Source organism: Bidens hawaiensis, unplaced genomic scaffold (assembly GCF_021521415.1).
Source record: "Bidens hawaiensis isolate Kalapana, Puna unplaced genomic scaffold, B.hawaiensis_p1.1 tig00022166_1, whole genome shotgun sequence".
Classification (NCBI taxonomy): Eukaryota; Viridiplantae; Streptophyta; class Magnoliopsida; order Asterales; family Asteraceae; genus Bidens; species Bidens hawaiensis.
Genome location: NW_027493438.1, coordinates 366009 through 388250, shown reverse-complemented (window position 1 = coordinate 388250; position 22242 = coordinate 366009).

Sequence of the window (22242 nt, the reverse complement as noted above, 5' to 3'; positions counted from 1 at the left end):
TCAAGTGGGTGATTTTAAAATGACTCGGGCGCTTCTAGATCTCGGAGCTAGCATCGGCATTATCCCGGGCAGTTTATACGACCAGTACGATTTTGGCCCGCTTCGTGCGGCTGCCACCACGGTTGTCTTGGCTGACCAGACACCGAAACTGGCCCGAGGAATATTGACAGACGTTATTGTCAAGGTGGAAGACTTTTACTTTGCAGTTGACTTTTTAGTTCTCGATTATGTTTCGGGTGAGAGGACTAAACGGCCTACGGTTATCCTCGGTAGACCATTTTTGGCTACCGCAAATGCCAACATTAATTGTAGAAATGGTACTGTTGACATGGCATTCGGTAACCGTAAGCTGAGAATTAATGTTTTCACACGTGGAGATAACTCTCCGGTCGATGACGAGTGCTTTATGGCCGATGTCATTGACGAGTGCATTCCGCTATACGACTCTGTCGTCAGTTCGGATGGCACAGTGGAGACGTGTTTTTTGTTTGACAGGTTACAGGTGGAAACAGACAAAATTGCTGGAAGAGGAAGAGATACAAATGGAGGCCGCAGCTGTGCGAGGAGACCGTCCACCATGGTCAGTTCAGGTGGAACCGCTTCCCGAGAAGATTGATACCGGGTTGAAGCCGTCAATGCTGGAAGCACCGAAAGTCGAGCTAAAAGAGCTCCCAAAGCATTTAAAATATGTTTTTCTTGGTAAGAATAATACATTGCATGTTATTATAGCTTCTAACTTATCTGTTGAACAGGAAAATGCTTTGATGGAGGTGCTGGTTGCGAATAAAGAAGCAATCGGGTGGACGATAGCGGATTTGAAGGGAATCAGTCCCTCAATTGTGATGCACAAAATTTTAAAAGATCCGGCTGTCAAACCCACACATGATGCTCAGCGGAGGTTGAACCCGAACATGAGGGAAGTGGTGAAGAAGGAGGTGCTGAAATGGTTAGATGCTGGCATTATCTTTGCCATATCAGACAACACGTGGATGAGCCCGACACAGACAATACCGAAAAAAGTGGGCATCCAAGTCGTCAAGGACGACTCAAGTAACGAGGTCGCCACCCGGCCGGTAACCGGGTGGCGCATTTGTATTGATTATCGTAAACTGAACGCGGCAACATCAAAAGATCACTTTCCGCTTCCGTTTATCGATCAAATTGTCGAAAAGCAATCTGGTCAAAAATTTTATTGCTTTTTAGATGGGTATTCAGGGTACAACCAGATAGCTATTCATCCTGAGGATCAGGAAAAGACTATGTTTACGTGCCCGTATGGCACGTTCGCGTTTAGGCGAATGCCATTTGGGTTATGTAACGCCCCCCGCCACCTTTCAGAGGTGCATGATGAGTATATTTTCAGATATGATGGGGGAGTCTTTGGAAATTTTCATGGATGATTTTTCGATTTTCGACACATCTTTCGAGTCATGTTTAAACCAACTCGATAGAGTGTTAAAAAGATGTGTCAAAACGAACTTGGTTCTTAGTTGGGAAAAGAGCCATTTCATGGTCCAAGAGGGAATTGTATTGGGCCATGTTGTTTCGAGTCGATGGATTGAGGTGGAACGGGCTAAGGTTCAAGTTATTTCCACTTTACCTCATCCCACGAATGTTAAAGGCATTAGATCATTTCTAGGGCATGCCGGGTTTTATAGATGGTTTATTAAGGGTTTTAGTGACATTACCAAACCCTTATGTAATTTATTGCTTAAGGATGCCCCGTTTGACTTTAATGATGAATGTTCTAAGGCCTTTGACATTTTGAAATTGAAATTAGTTAAAGCCCCGATCTTGCAATCACCCGACTGGAGTTTACTTTTTGAAATAATGTGTGATGCAAGTGATTACACGGTCGGGGCTGTTTTGGGTCAACGGGTTGACAAAAAACCCGTTGCTATATCCTATGCAAGTAAAACCCTTTCAGATGCTCAATTAAATTATACCACAACCGAGAAAGAGTTACTAGCAGTAGTATATGCTCTAGATAAATTCCGGTCTTATATTTGGGGTAGTAAAGTTATTATATATTCTGACTATTCTGCTGTCAGGTACCTCATGGACAAAAAGGATGCAAAACCGAGACTTATCAGATGGGTTTTGCTGTTGCAGGAATTTGATTTAGAGATTCGGGACAAGAAAGGGAGTGAAAATGTTGTTGCAGATCACTTTTCCCGATTGTGGTGAAAAATGGGAACACTGATGGGCCCATTAACGAGTCCTTCCCGGATGAACATATCCTGGAAATTTTACAAAATCCTTGGTTTGCTCACATTGTTAATTTTAAAGTTGCAGGTGATTTACTAGAGCATTGGCCAAGGAGAAAAAAGAAACAGTTAATGTCCCAAGCTAAACAGTACATCCGGGACGATCCGGATTTGTTTAAAATTGGTGCAGATCAGATGATCAGACGATGCATACCCGAGGAGGATGTTAGATCAGTGTTGGAACACGTGCATTCGTCTGCGTGTGGTGGTCATTTCAGTGGCCAGAAAACCGCTCGAAAAGTTTTAACGAGTGGTTTCTTTTGACCTTCATTGTTTAAGGATGCTCACGAGTTCGCGACACACTGTTTAAAGTGTAAACAACTCGGGAGTATTTCTAAGCGGGACGAGATGCCCTTGAACCCGATCCTAGTTGTCGACATCTTTGATGTTTGGGGGATCGACTTCATGGGCCCGTTTCCAAATTCACACAGTAATTTGTATATCCTAGTGGTCGTCGATTACGTTTCTAAATGGGTTGAAGCAATAGCCACTAAGACGAATGATCATATAGTCGTTTGCTATTTTGTTCAAAGTAAAATTTTTTCAAGATTTGGAGTCTCCCGAACCATCATAAGTGATGGGGGATCTCTTTTTTTAGGAATTTTAAATTCGGGAAATTGCTTAAACGATATGGTGTTGATCATAGGATTGCAACTCCTTACCATCCACAAACGAGTGGACAAGTTGAGGTTTCCAATAGGCAAATTAAACAGATTTTACAGAAAACTGTTCGGACGGACCGAAAGGATTGGTCAACCAAGTTGACCGATGCCTTATGGGCCTACCGAACCGCTTATAAAATGCCAATTGGAACCACTACCTATAGACTTGTGTATAGAAAGGATTGCCATTTACCGGTTGAAATTGCACAAAGAGCGTTTTGGGCTACTAAACAGGTCAATATGGATTATTATGATGTAGGTAAAGCGCGAAAATTGGCTTTGTGCGAGATTGAGGAATTGAGAGACGAGGCATACGATTGCGCGTCCACTTACATGGCGAAAATGAAGAAATTTCATGATGGTAATATCCGGTTAAAGAATTTTGAAGTTGGTCAACGAGTGTGGTTGTACAACACGAGGATGAAACTTTTCCCGTGTAAGTTGAAAAGTAAGTGGACAGGCCCGTATTTGATTGTAAGGGTTGGAAATCATGGTCAGTACGAGATTGAAGACTTTGATGATCATTTGAGGCAAGTGGTAAATGGCTATAGACTGAAGCCATATTTGGAGATGAAGGACATACACGAGCTGGATGAGGAATCGGTGAACTTTATTGTAACTTCACCGGTTTATGAAGATAACTGAGTTTGAGGCACTGTCGAGCTGTAGACTTTAAATTCAGCGCTTACGGGAGGCAACCCGGGGTTTGTAAGTATCTGTCCAGTTTTGTTTTATTTTATTGAGTCGTGTACTAAGTGTCGTCTCGAGTTTTGTGCAGTAAACACTTAGAGTGGGGAAGTTCGTTGAAAATTCAGAAAATAGAAAAGTTCGGTAAGCATTGTTTGTGCACACGTATTCCAGGTATGTAACAGTATTTTGAGTTTTACACATGTCTAGGGTGATGTCGGGATGCCAAAAAGCTATATTTTTATAAAATTTTTGACTCTGTCAGAAAACCCATCGCGCTACGCGATGGGTTTCGTATTACCTCCATCGCGATACGCGATGGAGGGTGGCACATCCTAACATATGACGTCATTGCGTATCGCGATGACGCCATATAACACTCCATCGCGTACGCGATGGGTCAAACCCTAATTGAAAAAAAATTGGGCGGCGTATCGCGATGGGTATCCAACTTGACCCATCGCTACGCGATGGGTCATGATTTGACCCGAACCCGAGTTTGATATTATTTATCTTCTTCTTCTTCTTTCTTTCTTTCTTCTTCTCCGTTCTCTTCTTCCCTCTTCCCCGTCTTCTTCTCCGGCGAACCACCCACCAACAACCACCGCCGCTACCCCCTACCACCACCCCCTGCACGAAACCCTCACCCCGAAACCCTCACCCACCCAATCACCACCACACCCGCCGACCACCGTCTCCCTCCCCCTGTCACCACTGCATCACCGCCGCTACCAGTCACCATCAACACCACTCACCACAGAAAGCCCGCGTCCACCACCGTCTTTCGTATTCGAGTCACTTTAGTTCGTCGATTTTGAGGTATGTATTTTAATATTATTATTTTATTTCGTCGATATTCGCTCGGGATTAGTGGGGTTTATTGGGATTTATGGTTGTCGGGTTAGTGTCGAATTACTATCGGATTGATTTGAAATTGTTGGGGCGATTGGGTTTGTGGGGATATTGGTTCGGGATTTTTAGTTGTTACTTTGGAAAGGGTTGTCGGTTTGGATTAGTTTGTCCAGTTAGCTATTACGCTTGACGGATTGGTCGGGTTGATTATTCGTTTGACTAAGCGGGATTGTTCAAAGTAATGAGTCGGGTTTTGATGTTCACAGTTGAAAAAATCATTATTTTATTATGAAACTAATGATTGTGTTTGTTCGATATTTGACGATTTATGTGAACTTATTTTTAAAATATTTTATTAATATTTCAAAACCCGAATCGACATAGCAGTTGTTTGTTGTGCATGTTTTTCGAGACAGATAGTTTGTGTGTTAAATAGTTCGAGTCACTTAGTTCTGTTTTGTTTTGTTTGGTTGTTTGTGGTTAATCGAGTCGTGTCGAGTCATGTTTGCTTATGTTTTGTTAATCGGGTCTCGGGGATACCGTTACAGTTTGAATTGTTAATTGATTACCCGCCCGTACTCAATCTCCATTCGGGCGGGTTAATATGGTTTTTAGATATACGCACAGGGTGTCCCGGAAGTTTTCGTCTTTATTTATTTTTATTTTAATATTTTATTAATATTTTAATATTATTTAATTATGTGGAACAACCGCGACCGAAATGCTATGCGGTTGTCACCACATTGACCGTTGACATATCTAACTTACATGTTTGATTTTACAGATATGTCTGGGGCACCAGCGTCTTCGAGGCGCAAGAGACAGAGGACTGGGCCACGCATCATTCGTTACAATGGTAACGAGGTGCCGATTATCGAGGGCGTTGACCGAGTGGATATTGTGGGCGATTGACACCGCACACCTCATCAGGTGCTTAGATTTTATGATCCGTCCGAGGAGTACACCAGGTACACGCGGATGCGAGGTATGCAGCTTTTACGTATGAGGACGTTTGATTGGGTTTTATTAGGTACTTTGGGGGCAGATACCACTATCCAGGGATTTATGTCGGATCGGTGGCGAGCGGTACTCGAGTGTGACTCGATTTCACATGTCGAGCTCACACGCGAGTTTTACTCGACATTCTCATACACCGCCCCCGATTTCGACGAGCCGCATGCCGTGTCGTTCTCACTCGGACGAGCCAGTCACATTGGAGATGATTTATCAGCGGTAGTTGGAGATACAGGAGGAGCAGAGGGCTCAGCGGGGTCGATATGATGAGTACTTTCGTTTATTATTTGTTGCTTCGCAGGTACCGCTCCCACCGTCTTTGATCATTGCGGTGGACCCACATGTGGATCCGCAGGACGAGGCAGCTGATGATCCACCAGTACAGTAGCTTTTTGGTTACCCTTTTTCACTTTATTTTGTTTTTATTAGTATCATGGTCTGTATTATATTATATTATATTTTGGGGGATCATGTTTGGGTAACTAGTTAGGCCTATATGTTTATATATCTTTTGATTGCTGCTGTGCTTGATTTTACTTGTATATTTTGTTGTAATCGAACTTTGTGGGTGTAGTTCACTATAAACCCTCACGAGACCCCACTCGTCCTCCCGGGCTACCGGGGGGTTTACAGGGCTTGTTGCATACGCTAAATGCAATCGTGATTCCAACGAAAGTGAGTTAGGTCTTTTAACGTTTTTAATTAACTTAACAGATTTTATTATGAAACGAATTAATTTGGCTCGGTAATTGTTTTAATAAAATTAACAAATATTTATTTTCATAACTCTTAAAAGACCTATGTCTTACACTTGTGAGAAGCTTGCTTCTACACATCTCGAGATTTTGCAGGTTCGATTGTCAGTTTGGTAATTGGATGAGACGAGAGTACACGAGTGTTTTTGAGAGTTCACGAGCCGACTGGTCCTTCTCCAGTCACGTTGATATCAGGTGATTTCGGTTTCATAATTTAGTTTTTTTTATATTAGTTTAAACGTTAAAAGTGTAATTGTATAATTGTTAGTAGAACCGCTTCACATAAGCCCCGAAATTTTAAAATTGCTTAATAGTCAAAAACTCAATTTCAACCCCGTCCCTCAAATGTTCATTAATCGTTCTATCAATTATTAAATTTGAGGACAATGTTAAGTATTCTTACATTGAGGACAATGTAAACCTCAAAGTGTGGGGATGGGGAAATTTGAAAAATTTTAGCCCGATGGTACCTCGAAGAGTGCTAAGAAACCAAAGTTGTTAACTGGTAATTATTGCCATTAATGTCAAGTCATAGGTTTCTGGTCATGGTTGGTTTTTCAGCATCTCATTAGTCTTACTCACAAATGTTTTTATTACGAGAAGTTGAAAATGGGGTCGTTTAGGCGGGGATAACGAGTCATGGGGACAGGTACACATGTTTATATCGTCAACCCTATTCCTCCGGTACGTGTGTGAGTTGACCCAAATATAAATAATACACATATAATATATAGTACAAACATGTCTTTTGAGTGTGTTCACTGATGTTCATGGATTACGGGATCACAGTTGGCAAAATGCAAAAGTGATAGAGGCAACTAGGTTATGCCTCGTCTGGATGAGCGTGAGTGTGGGTATTGGGGGGTTGGGGCCTTATTATTACACATGTGAGGTGTGGTTTATGTGAGGGGCGGGGGGTTGGGTCCCTTAGAAAACCTTTCTTGGACTTATTTTTCAATTGTTTAACCCCGACATTATGTTACGAGACGATCCGGCATACTAGGTTTATTTGTAATTGTATTTGTTTTTGTTTTTGTATTTGTTCCATATTTAAGCATCACGTTATTATGCTTAAAAAAAACTTGTGAAAAAGGCCAAAAAGATGTCTGTTTATATTCAGTTATGTATTCAGTAGTTCGTTTATGTAAAAAAAAGAAAAAAAAAAGAAAAAAAAAAGAAAAAAAGAAAAAATATATGAAATCAGTATGTATGTTAGTTTGCTTATTTAGAGGTTTTATAATAAGTCAGTCAGTTTGTATAGCAGTTTCGTTTATTTAGATGTTTTGTAATAAGCCGGGTCAGATCGTTTGAGCTACTTAAATATTTCCCTTCCATACCCTTACACCTGGCCCCGTTACAACCCTTTTAAAGACCTCTTGATTTGCATTTGTCCCAAAGCAGCTTGATGGATTGATATGTACTTTTGAGTGATATTGAGAGCTGAGTGATACTGGCACATCTTTTGCTAGTCCATATATTAAACCGAGAGGAGAGATGTTATATTACGAGTGGTATGAGCATGTGTGCCTTAACCGGAAACAAAGTACACCTGTCTGGGCGGCTCTGTTGTTTTTATTATAGCATTTAACCGTATTTGTGAGATGTCAATCTTATTACAGTGTCAGTCTGGGAAACTGGGTATGACCTTAAACCTTACTAGTATTAATGGTGATAATCTACATACCTATGATGGAGGTCGATGTTTTCTTTAGAGTTTTGCTTGAGGGTAAGCAAAAGATAAGTGTGGGGATGTGATGGTCGGTTAATTTGTATATGTTTTAGTTTGTTTATTGTTTAGTTTTAACTGTTTATTCTAGAACTATCGATACTTCATACGTGTATTATTGGATTTCAGGTCACAGGCGTTAAAGTACTTAATATGGACCTGTTGTAGCACGGAATGAAGACCCGGGATGTCCAGCACGCGAAACGAGAAGTTAAATGATGTTTGCTGGTGAGGAGACCCATCGCGATACGCGATGGGCTCGCCTGAAGACCCATAGCATCGCTATGGGATGTTAATTATCTTTGACTTTCTGGTCCATTACGATACGCGATGGACCGTTGAAGACCCCATCGCGTATCGCGATGGGGGGGGGGGGTGCAGACGGGATTTTTGGTTTATATCTTATTTTTCATCTTAAGAAACCCTAACTTCGTTTTTGACGACCAAGAGGCGATTCCAGCAGTTCATATAGGCGATTTCCACTATCCTAGCTCGTGTGAAGATCCTACATATGATTCCTATCATCCGTATCGAAGATTCAATGATGTCTAGGCTCGGCTAATCTCCTAGAGTCGCACCCGGGATGTATAGTTTGTAACTTTTACAGTTTTTCTCATGTGATTAAGAATACTTATGTTTTGTTATTGATGATTGATATATGATTATTGATATTTAGTATTTCTGTGTGTTCGGTCGGTTTAGGTTTACGTTGGTCTGAACGATCTGTTACCAGTTGCTAGATAATTAGTCATATAACTGTTTGGTTAGATTGAATACAATAAAATATGAAATTACCCTTAACTGAGTCACACTGGCAAGGACTGTTTGATAACCAGTGCTGTGTGTAAAGTAATTGTTGGCGTCTAAGGTTTTGTCTGGTTGATCAGTTTTCAGTTAATCGTTGATAATCAATCTGTTAGGTTGCATGAGATACTGTTTGGTTGCTTACTTGAATTCCCGGGGGTGATTTGCTTTGTTAGTTGTTTAAAAACTCGCTTGTTCGTTCGTTGCTTAGTTCTTTTAATTCAAACTATTGCTTGTGTGATCAGCACTAAAACCAGTTACTTCATAATTATAAATCTGTTACACGAATTTCATTAACCACATACTCTTTGTGATACGATACCCTACTTGCTCTATCTATTTAGAATAATTAGGTTTTTGATTGACTCAAACGACGGTCATCAAAATGGCGTCGCTGATGACCGTCGTTTGAGTCAATCAAAAACCTAATTATTCTAAATATTTAGAGCAAGTAGGGTATCGTATCACAAGGAGTATGTGGTCAATGTATTCGTGTAACAGATTTCTAATTATGAAGTGACTGATTTTTAGTGCTGATCACACAAGCAATTTTATTAAATGTAGAGAACTAAGCAACGAACAAATAAACGAGTTGTAAGCAGTTAACAAAGCAAATCATACCCGGGAATTCAAGTAAGCAACCAACAGTATCTCATGCAACCTAACAGATTAATTATTAACGGTTAACTACAGACTGATCAACTAGACAAAACCTTAGGCAACAATAATTGCTTTACACACGGCACTGGTTATCAAACGGTCCCTGCCAGTGTGACTCAGTTAAGGGAAATTATATGCTTTGTCGTATTCAACCTAATCAAACAACCCTATGATCAATTATTATAGCAACTGGTAACTAATCGTTCAGATCAACGTAAACATCAATAATCATAGATTAACCATAAAAAATTATGCATAAATGTTCTTAGTCACATGAGGAAACTGAAACTGTTACAAACTTTACATCCCATGTATGATTCGGAGAAGACTAGCCGAGCATCGTCATTGATAGATCTTCAATTATGATGAGGAAGGCCATTAGGATTGATCAAGAGAGGCGCCGTTGCCGGGGAGTTAGTGCGCTTGTTCGTTCGTTGCTTAGTTCTTTTAATTCAAACTATTGCTTGTGTGATCAGCACTAAAACCAGTTACTTCATAATTATAAATCTGTTACACGAATTGTATTGACCACATACTCCTTGTGATACGATACCCTACTTGCTCTATCTATTTAGAATAATTAGGTTTTTGATTGACTCAAACGATGGTCATCACCTCCATCGTCATAGATGGGCAAAATTGACACCGACAGAACTGCAAAGCACTATCATGCCACGTCACCTGGATCAGACCTATGACCAGCTCACGGGGGTCGAACGACTCATGTGAAAAAATAAAATCTAGTGTTATTTAAGTTTATCGCAATCGACCCCAGTAAAATTTTGAAGTCGACTCCTGTAATAAAGAAAAGAGTAGCGAAATAGAAAGAAAAGGATGGTAACCAAAAAAAGTTTCAGTATGCGACTGCAACTATTATTAGAAGAAGATGAAGATAACTTATATATAATGAAAGACTAGCCTGGTGCCCGCGCGATGCAGCGGTGGACGCGTAAACACAGCCGGTGTTAGTACGTTTGTAACCTCGCAACGATATGTGTGTAACTTGACGGTGGTATGCATTTAATGTGGCATCGGACGCGTAACCGGTGCCAGTAAGCACACCACACAATACCTAGACGCGAGCAAATCGATATGTAAAAACATTATCATAAGCGTAACTAATGCTTGATAAATTGGTGGCGACAATTAAGAAACATAGATGAAATGTATTATAATTTCAAATAAACTACTTTTTAACCCAGTCCGTTTTGACGAAATTGTTCCGACCCAAAAATGTTTTAACCCGAAACCCGTTTTGACATGGCCCCTTTCAATCTAAACCAATCCTGACAAGAACTAAATTAAGCTTTCTTTTGTATTAAACTTGTTCCAACCTTAACCCGTGTCACACCCCCATCTTAGGCCTAGGAGCGTGACCCATAAGTTGGTATCGTAATTGTAAATAAATCAGAGTTGCGTTAGTTTGCGGAAGACTTATAAAACTTTAAGGATCAAAAGTGTAATGTTTATATAAACATTCAAAAGACGGGATTATAAAATACTCGTTTAAGTTTGTTACAAAAGTATTACTTGTTTATGTTTACAAACCACCATTACAAAATAAATCCGAGCCATCGGATATTAGTAGCACTTCGTCATTCCAAGCGCTATCATTGTTCACCTGCAAAATGTAAGAAAATACGTCAGCAACGAATGCTGGTGAACACGCTGACGCAAAATAACTTCTTTTACTTTATTACCCATTGAGACTATGCCTTCCTCGGCCCAACGTGGCTTAGGAATAACAAAGTCAAATAACACATTATAAACTAGAGCGTATACTCTAGGTCACCTCAGCAAACACCGCAGCGTTCGACTTAGTTAAGCACTTGTAAATATACACATAAGGTCGTACTCCCTGCAGGAGAGCGTCCTAGGACCAAGGGTGGCGCGATCATGCCCATACATCGCATAGTACCACCTATGTAAGGATCTAGACATACGTATACCACAGCCTGAGGGCTAGGTTCATACCCATAGTTATAACGGTTTTAGAAACACATAGTTCCTTGTAAACAATTTCATATAACAAGTTTGACTCATTTTAAAATAAGTTATAAACGTTTGGGGGCGTATTCACCTTATCTCTTTAGGATCGGCTTCACTCACCGTCCAAGGGTCTTTCCCTTCTTTATCTCGCACCTATAGTACGAGTATAAATATTTGTTAGTCGGATACACGATCCGGCTTAAGACCTTTAGTCTTATTTTATATCTCAATCCTCGATTGAACCTTTAGTTCAATTCTTGCTTACTTGAAAACCATTAGTTTAAAAGTAAATTATAAACCTTTAGTTTATAATAAAAACCCGGCGTTTCTTCTTCTCCAAGAAACGTAATCTTTTTCTTTTATTATTTAAGAATACTCTTTATTCATTAAATAATATTTTCATAACAAAGAATATTTACATATATACTTACACACATATATACGTATTCATAATATTCATTCTTTCATTCATTTCTTTGTTATGTTTTCCTTTTCTTTTCTTTTATCAAGGCATCGAGTATAACCTCGACTTAAAGCTTAAGCCTTTAATATAATATTGAATTATACTGAATTCATTATTACGCCTAACCTTAGTGGCGTATAGAACCCTAGGGACTTTGAGCAGCACTCCTACGCCGCTTGATCTATTTGGTCGTCAAACGATAACGCCAAACTTCAACACTCGTCGTCACGCTTTACGAGATTCATCAACATTATGACAAACACCTTCTTGGTATGTGGGTGGAGGGTGGCACACACTTCGAGGAAATGTCGGTACACAAACGAGGGTTCGGACACGCAAATCGAGGAAACAAGGCACGCTTATCGAGGTATATCTTAGAGAGAGATTAGAGATAGTGAGAGCAGATTTGGATGTGTAAAATGAACACCCCATGGCTGCTATTTATAGACGAAAATTTGGTTCCCATCGCGGTACACGATGTGTCCCTTATCAGACCTATCGCGTACCACGATATAGGTCTGCTGACTCACAGCGTAGACCTACCACGTGTTGACATGTGGCAGGCACCGCTCCACGTGGCTGTAGTGTTGCCACGTGGTGACACGTGGCAGCAGGTGGTGCCACCGTGTGCCACGTGGCACACGTGTCACGTTGTGTTAGAAGCTCCATCGCGGTACGTGATGGGCTTCCCCTTTTGTCCATTGCGTAGCGCGATAGGACAAGGAATCAGATTTTTCATTTTTAACCCTCAAGTTTGGATTTTGGCAATTTTAGTCCCTAGACTTTGGAAATTTGATAATTTGAACTCGAAATTTTCACGTTGTTACAACCCGTTCCGACACCATTAGCCGAACTTACCCAACCTGTTGCTGGTAATAACTGGTAATCACGTAACATGTTAGTATTATTAAAATTAATATAACAATATCATACTCAAATTAAAGAGAACAAAATGCTCTTTTTATGGTGTACTTTTTTAGAAAAAAATTATTAGCGTGTTAAAAAGTCGTGGGGGTAGTTGGTTTATAAAGAGGGAAAATGTGTAACTATTTAATAAATTAACTAAAACTGATTGAAGTTGAATAACCATTATTGTAAATTATTCTTAAATGCAAAGATTATATTACCCCTACATTCTTAAAGTTTTATGCATTGTTACTTGTAAAATATGCAACAAAAAAGGTACCTCTTAAAATTTAAGAGGTTCCTCACTCACTCCTATATTATATACTAGCCAGTTGCCCGCGCGATGCAGCGGTGTATGCGCAAACGCAACCGGTGTTAGTACGTTTGTGACCTCGTCACGGTATGTGTGTAACCCGAAGGTTATATGCATTTCACGTGGCTTCGGATGTGTAACAGTGCCAGTAATTGTGCCACATAATGCCTATACGCGAGAAACCCGATATGTATAAAAAATATCATCCACGTATGTAACATCCCCAAAATTTTGATCCAAATTTGACAACTTAGGAAAGTTGAAGGATCAAATTATTCTTAAAAATAAGTGATGGAAAAATCTAAAGAAATAAAAAAAAGAAATAAGAAAAGTAAAAATATTTCATAAAGAAGTCGCCCCATGTTAAGGAAAACCCATCCCACGTGGAAAGATGTAAGAAAGTGAAAGGATTCCACATGGGTATTAATAAAGAAGATAAAACTCATCCCACATGGAAATATGTAAAGAAATGGAAGCACTTTATAAGGAAGAGATTTTCCATAGTAATATTCTTTTATGCCAAGCATGCACCAAGTGGTCCTAGCGAAGGGTATGGAGCACCCGACGCGCAGGCGAACGGGCGAGGACGAGGACGAGGGTGAGGGTGATGGCGACGGGCGTTGGGAAGAATTCAAAAACCGGTGTTACGAAAGTTCTCTCCCATGCATGAAATCAATCTTATTCAAACTAAGTTTTTGAACCTAAAGGTGGAAGGCACTAATCTCAAAGAATATAATACTAAGTTTCATGAGTATTGTAGATTGGTACCACATTTGGTAATACCCGGATCCAACAAAGTAACCCGCTACATTTGGGGTTTACCTCGGAAATTAGAGATATAGTGAGATCTCATTTGCCTCAAACCGTTAATTCAGCCAAAGAATTAGCTGGTTATCTTATGAATGGTCTTATCAGAAATCAAGAAGAGGATAAGAATGACAAAGGAAAGAAAGAAGAAACCGAGGAAAAGAAAACAAAGAAAAGCAAAGGAAAGAAGGAAGAGTCTTTTAAATTTACAAGACCAATCTATCAAAGTTGCGGCAGAAGACATCACGGGAAATGTTTAAGACCAACCAATTTCCCCAAAAATGTTCCATTAATCACATGCAACTTTTGCAAGAAACTCGGTCATTCGGAAGACGATTGCAGAAGGAAAACAGTTGTATGTTTTAGCTATGGAGAAAACGGACACTTCAGCTCAGAATGTCCAAATAAGACAAACAACGCAAATTAAAGCGGTGTTAAGAAAGGAAAAGCTAAAATGAATACATTGAACGCACGAGAAGCATCCGAAAATCAAGAGTAAAAATAGACAAGAGTGTGCAGATTTCGAGTTGGCCCGAAAATACCTGAGAACCGGACCGAATTTTTCCCAAAACCGAACCGATATGATGTACATAAGCAGGTCGTCGGTTCCTATTTTATCCTCTTTTCGGGTTCGGGTTCGGGTTCGGGTCGGTCCTCTGGTTTTGACCAACGTTAACCGAATCTATCACAAGAGACCGAAGTTGATAAATCAGAAAGAAATTTAAAAAGAAGCTGCAACATTAGTCATCTAAAATGGATTATTACATACTGTATGCAACATCAAACGTATAATAAACATATGTATCCACTTCTTATGAGAAAAAACAAGGGATACGTAACTGTAAACTAGAACCAGTTCACTTGTCGATTAGTGTTTTAGTTAGGTTAAGAGTCTAGAATTATTACTTGTGTCTAGATTAGCTTATTTTAGTTAATAAATATTATAACTACTTTTAGCACATCAAGTTTTTGACGCCGTTGTCGGGGACACTTAGCGATTGCGTTATTAGCTTTACTTGGACTTATTTGCTACATACGTGTTATTTGTTTTATTTTCGTTTAAGTCATAGGAGTCTAATTTTTAAGTTTTAGTTTATTTTATTTTATTTTCGAGTCTTTTATTAGAGTCTACCCATTTGGTCTGTTGTGTTTTTTCAGGTATATGCCATATCTTCGTTCGCAAGGACCACCGCTGGATAATCTGGATTTTTCTCCGTTCAAAACCGAGACCAGCTCGTCAGCAGAGAAAAAAACGCCAGAAGCTACATCTACACCAAAGTCGTCACCACACAGTTCACCACACACCACCCCACCAGAAAGTCCTAGAGTCCAACCACAAGTTCAAATGGCCGACCCAAGGACAATTGCTGCTCAAGCCTTCGATGGCTTAACCAGAAACCAGTCATGCATTGTTGTCCCCGAGATCGACAATCCCAACTCATGGCAGATTCCGTCATACGTCATGAACAACATCATTCAAACTAATCAGTTTCATGGGAACGTTGACGAAGATGCGCCGGCTCATATTAAGCGACTTTACCGCGTTTTGAAAACTTTTATTGAGCCACTAGTTGAGAAAAACCCGGTCGTATTTCGGCCACCACCCGATATTAATATTGCCCATGTTCCATATCCCGCTCGTCTCAAGAACCAAAAATACACGAGGGAATACGGACATTTTCTAGATATGTTCCGAGAATTAAAGATTAATCTTCCGTTTGTTGAAGCCCTCCAACACATGCCAAAGTATGCGAAATTTTTGAAAAATTTACTTAAGAGAAAAGATCGGTTGGGAGAGGTTTCGTCTATTCCACTTAGCGGGGATTGTTCGGCGGTAGTGTTGAACTGGGTCCCGGAAAAGTTATCGGATCAGGGTGTGTTTACAATCCCGTGCACGTTCGGAAGTGATATGATGAGTCAAGCGTTGGCGGATTTGGGTGCAAGTATTAATCTTATGCCATATTCGTTGTTTGAGAAGTTGGAGTTGGGTGAACTTACACCGACTCGTATGTCGTTGTCGTTGGCGGATCGTTCGGTTAAGTATCCGCGAGGCATTATTGAGAATTTATTAGTAAAAGTTGACAAGTTTGTATTTCCGGTTGATTTTGTGGTACTTGACATGGAGGCCGACGAGAAAGTCCCCATTATTCTCGGTCGACCGTTTTTGAGAACGGCTAAAGCTCTTATTGATGTGTATGAGGGGCGGATCACACTTCGGGTTGGTGATGAGAATGTGACTTACGATATTGTAAAATCGATGAAGCACCGAGATGATAGTGACGATGTTAGCGGTCCGAGCCATTCGGTATATTTTCTTAACTCTTTTATTCCGGGTTTTGATAAATGTCTTGATTATATTTGTGGAACCGATTTGGTTGGGATGGAGTTGGATGACGAGTTGACAGAAATTATGGAGGATGTTGAGGAAGACGTGGTAGATGATGTTTCGTTTTCGGCGGAGATCATAGAGGTTAGTGAAATTATTTGTGAGAAAGAGGTGGAAAAACACGCTCCGTTGGAATTAAAGGTACTTCCGTCACATCTAGAGTATGCGTACCTTTCAGCGTTGTATGGTGGCAATTTTTCAAGACATGATAGAGACGACCATGGAAGTTTTTATGGATTATTTTTCGGTATACGGTAATTCTTTCGATCATTGTTTGGTTAATCTTGAGAAAATATTGAAGAGGTGTATTGAGACGAAGTTGATGTTGAATTGGGAAAAGTGTCATTTTATGGTGACGGAAGGGATAGTCTTGGGTCATAAAATTTCAAGAGATGGTATAGAGGTGGATCGGGCGAAGATTGATACGATTAGTAGGCTTTCTCCACCGACAAATGTTAAGGCTATAAGAAGTTTTCTTGGTCATACGGGTTTTTACCGGCGGTTTATTAAAGACTTTTCAAAGATTACCCGCCCGATGACCCGATTATTAGAGAAAGATGTCCCGTTTGTGTTCGATGAAGATTGTTTGAAGGCGTTCAAGTTTCTGAAAGATCAACTTGTAAGTGCTCCTATTCTCGTGTCACCGGATTGGAATTTACCGTTTGAGCTCATGTGCGATGCGAGTGATTATGCGGTTGGAGCGGTTTTGGGACAAAGACGTGAAAAACATTTTCACCCTATTTATTATGCAAGCAAGACGTTGAATGATTCCCAAGAGAACTACACCACCACCGAAAAGGAACTTTTAGCCGTTGTGTTTGCATTTGACAAGTTCCGGACTTATCTCGTACTTTCAAAGACCACCGTTTTTACCGATCATGCGGCGTTGCGTTTTCTCTTTCACAAGAAAGACGCAAAACCCCGTCTCATACGGTGGATTCTCTTACTTTCCGAGTTTGATATAGAGATTAAAGACAAGAAGGGGGCGGAGAATGTTGCGGCGGATCATCTTTACCGTTTAGAAGATCCGAAGAGAGAAGAGATTCGCGAAGAAGAAATTGGTGATAGATTCCCGCACGAGTCGATTGATTTTGTTACGGCAGAAAAGCAAGGTTTGCCATGGTTCACCGATTTTGCTAATTTTTTGTCTACGGGCCTTGTGCTGAAAGGGATGACTACTCAACAAAAGAAGATGTTTTTTCGGGATGTCAATCGGTATGTTTGGGATGATCCTTATCTTTTCAAGATTGGTGGTGACCGAATTCTTAGAAGATGTGTGTCGAAAGAAGAAGGGTTAAATATTTTAAAGCATGTCCATGAAGGTTTGACGGGGTGGTCATCATGGAGCGCATGCTACGGCTCAGAAGGTATTTGATAGTGGTTTTTATTGGCCGTCGGTTGTGAAAGATGCGGTGGAATTTGTTAAAACTTGTGACGCTTGTCAACGCACCGGAAATATTTCATCGACAAACGAGATGCCTCAAAACCCCATACAAACTCTTGAAATTTTTGATGTTTGGGGCATCGATTTTATGGGACCATTTCCCGTTTCCGGTGGTCACAAGTATATTTTGGTGGCAATAGATTATGTTTCAAAGTGGGTTGAAGCCCAAGCGTTAGCCACAAATGATGCTAGAGTTGTTGTGAAATTTTTAAAGAAGTTGTTTACTCGGTTCGGAACTCCACGGGCGATTATCAGTGATCGAGGTACTCATTTTTGTAATTCCGTCATGGAGAAAGCATTAGCTCGTTATGGAGTTACTCATCGCACCTCTACTGCTTACCATCCTCAAACGAATGGTCAAGTCGAAAATGCTAATAGAGGGGTGAAGAGAATTTTAGAGAAGACGGTTGGGATAAGTCAGAAAGATTGGTCGGAGAAGTTGGATGACGCGCTATGGGCATTCATAACCGCGTACAAGACACCGTTGGGTACTACACCATTTATGTTAGTTTACGGTAAAGCATGTCATCTTCCCGTTGAGTTAGAGCATCAGGCGTTTTGGGAATTGAAGACAGTAAATGTTGATCTTACTGAGGCCGATAGAAAGAGGTATTTTCAGATTCATGAGTTAGAGGAACTTCGTGATGCGGCGTATTCTCAATCATTGGATATCAAGGAAAAGACGAAAGTTTTTCACGATCGACGTTTAAAGGAAGGTAAAAACTTCAAGAAAGGTGATAAAGTTTTGTTATATAATTCTCATTTGAAGTTATTTGCAGGTAAGCTGAGATCCAAATGGACGGGACCTTATTTGGTGAAAGAAGTATTCCCGTATGGAACGGTGGAGTTAGAGAATCCGGACAACGGAACTTCGTGGAAAGTGAACGGTCATCGTCTAAAGCATTATCTTGGAGTGTCGGAGGAGTCAACCGAGGGGGAGGAAACTCCCCGCGATCCATCGAACTGAATTATCAAAACGGGTTCTTGAGTGAAAACTCAAGTGTAGAGTTTGTATATTTTATTTTATTTTTATTTTTATTTTTATTTTCTTTGATTCACTAACGTAATTTTTTGTAGTTTTTCCTTGTTTTGTGTTTTTAAGTTTTGCTAGTTTGAAGATTGAGTGAGCTAGGGAGACGATCCCCGAGGCTGAGTATGATGAAACGAACAAGTGTGGGGATGGTGCAGCCGAGCCGTATACTTTATATTTATTTATTTGCTTTATTTGCTGCTAATTATTATGCTTTATATATTTATGGGTTGGTGAAAACACTTTAATTGCTTAATATCTATCATTATGATAAGATACATTTTTAGATATGTTTGTTTTGTTTGGCCGCTTACGTTCGTGTGAGAAATAAGGAGTTACTATTTGCTGAGCACATTCGTAGTTGGAGGGCATTCATGGAAAGAAGACTCTAGCATCATGTTTCATGCGCATATTACCAGCTAAGTCTTTTCCATTATCTAGCTTGTTAAATTTTTATTTTGCTTTTGTTTTTAGTTTTTAGATTTTTAGTTTTTGTAGTCCGACTTTATTTATTTTTTTTTTTATATTTTAGTCGTCATTATCCTTTCATTGAGGACAATGCAAAATTTAAGTGTGGGGATAGGATATTTGAGTCATAGTTTAATTCTATTTAAAAAAAAATAAAAAAATAAAAAAATAAAAAATAAAAAATAAAAATATAAAAAAAAAGAAGAAAAAAAATTGAAAAATGTTAAAATGTCCCTTGAATCTAGTTTTTGCGTTAAAGTGGGAGATGATGATATTTATCGGAAATTGGTTTTTCAAACTACTAATAATATGAGATAAATAAAAAGAAAGCGCACTTAACTTGGGATGTGTCGGTAGGCTCAGCCTTGAAAATGAAAGGGCAATTTGATAAAATGGGTCGGAAATCTCTTGTGGGTAAAGCGTTTTGTCCGTTGAAATAAGTAATGAAATGTCAGCCATACTCAAGCCTCAATTTTTGGTATGAAAAAGTGGAAAATATCACAAAGTTTATAAAGTTAAAAAAAATTGAATACGTTATCATATGATGCTTGGGTAGGTTTAACGTTAGAGTATGCCATGTAGCATGTGATATAAATCTTAAACTGTTTAGTTTTAGTGTTTTACACATCATTGGTGTATGGTTTTATAACCTTAAATCTTGTATTGATGGGATGCCCCGGGTCCGGAGACTATGGGTCTGTATGCCGACTATTCATCTGGGTATTCACAATTCCAAATGGGGTTGTGAATATTTAAAATAAAGCTAAAAAAGAGCAAACCCGCAGTTTTCTGTCACATAAGTCTTTAAACATGATCACAAAAAGTACAAAAGTACAAATACATTACATACTTGATCATCCACGCTGTTAGCCATGTGGGGTCCCCTTGCTCGCGTCTCATTACCATTAAGAAACGGACCACAAGGGACACGCCACATGTAAGCCCTACAGATGAAATTTTGCATACTCACCTATGGTAATGGTTCGGTGTATTGCTTGATAACGGGGGCATGTCATGTTGTGGGGAACACTATCTATTAATTAATTGTACCTTAATCATATCTAATGGCTACTTGGTAGACTTTGATGCTTAAATTTAGGTGGATAAACAATACCCTTGATCGTCTTAACTTTTCAAGAAAAAAAAGGGCAACATAAGTTTTAAATTTGCTAATTTTGAGGTTTAAGTCAAGTTGGGGTGGTCTGGTCCAGTAAAAACTGAAAATAAGCGGGTCTTAATTGTGTAAACCACTGAGTAATATTGTTGGATCTTATTGGTCCCGGTAAAGATTAACGCATGGGTTTAAGTGGAAAACAATACCGACAATTTCAGTTTTTGCGTTTATCTGGGATTTAAAATAACCTATATGTTTTAAAGATCAATTTTCCGATTATGATTTCATTGCAGATTATATTTTTCGAGGACGAAAAATGTTTAAGTGTGAGGATATTTGATATGGTCTAAATTATATATATTTTCTATTATTATTTTTCCCACCTTTTATTTGTGTTTGAGTTGGTTTTCAATAAATATCATTCTTAGTTGGTTCATATTTAGGTTTTAAAAATTTTAGAAGACAATGAACTAAACTGGTGTATTAAACTAAAGTTGAGATTAATAAATTAACAGTCAAATAGATTTATATTCTACTATTATTATTATTATCAATTAAATACAACTTAAAAGTATATTAGAATTTGAAAGCAATGTTAATCAGATAAAATCGTTTGGTGAATTTTAATATATGAAATATATATTTATATATGTATTCCAATGTTATTTGGTAGGAAACGAAAAGAAAAAATGTGCAAAGCACATAGTGCCATCTCAAGAATCAAAAATCATGGGGCTAATAATTGAATTGGAATACTACATGGGTTTTAACAATGTTTGGTTATTTGGGCTACGAGCTGGGCTTTCATAAGAAATTGCCACATAGAAAGTCAGTCACGGGTAGTGGCATGGACCCCAAGGAGAAATAAACAATAAAAGGAAAGATCATTATTATTATTATTATTAGAGTTTGGCTGATTTGGACAGTTGCCAATCGAACGGAACAAAAGGACAACCGCAAAGGAGTTTTGAAAGAGAGATTTGGGTTCAAGTGGAGATCGTTTTGGGTTCAACTTCTACTCAACTAAGAATCATCATAGTTCGGTTTGAATTTATTATTTTAATTATGAGCTTGGTTGATGAACTTAATTATTTTTGTTTCTTTGATTTTAAGATGGTAGGCTAAACTTTTTAGACTACCTAGGTCGTGATGAACCATTGTTCGGTTTGATTTTGTTTGGATTGTTCTCGTTATGGGATTTATGTTCTAAGTAAACTGTTAAGTTTGATTTAATTAATGCGTATGATTGCTTGGTTTTATTTACTTGAATTTATTGTTTCACATTGCCCTTGTTGATTGTTTCATAGGATAGGGTTTTGTTAGGTCATTTACAGTGTGTTCTTGACTAGTTTGTGATTAATATGCATTAAAATCATAGAAACAATAAAATCAAGTAAATAAATAAAAGTGAACTGCCAGCCTAGAAAGCTGTAAGGTGATAGGCTGTTAATAGACCTTTGTTGGTCAGGATTGCTAGATTTTGTTCTTCGTAAGGAGTCCGTCTAGATTTGATTGTCAGCTTAGTCTATTAAATTAATTGGGTCTGCTTTGCTATCTTTTGAATTCCGCGCTGTAAGGTAGGTTTTCGTCATAAAAGATACTTAGGCATAAGCTATTAAATAACCGTAAGGAAGTTTAATTCATAAAACTGGCGAGTCTTAAAACTTGTTAGAAATCTATAGGCGTCTTCTTGAAGTTCAAGGGTCCTGTTCGGGTTTTCTGTCAAGGGTCTATTTTATGATCCTGGTTTCATAACTTGAGTTTTCCATTTGATTAATAACCGTAACTTTGGGGATTCTGGTCTGGGTAGTTATCTTTATCATCTGAATTAATATAAGTTTTCTTAATTGTTTATTAGTTTAAAGTAATTGAGTTTAAGTTTAATTAATTAATTA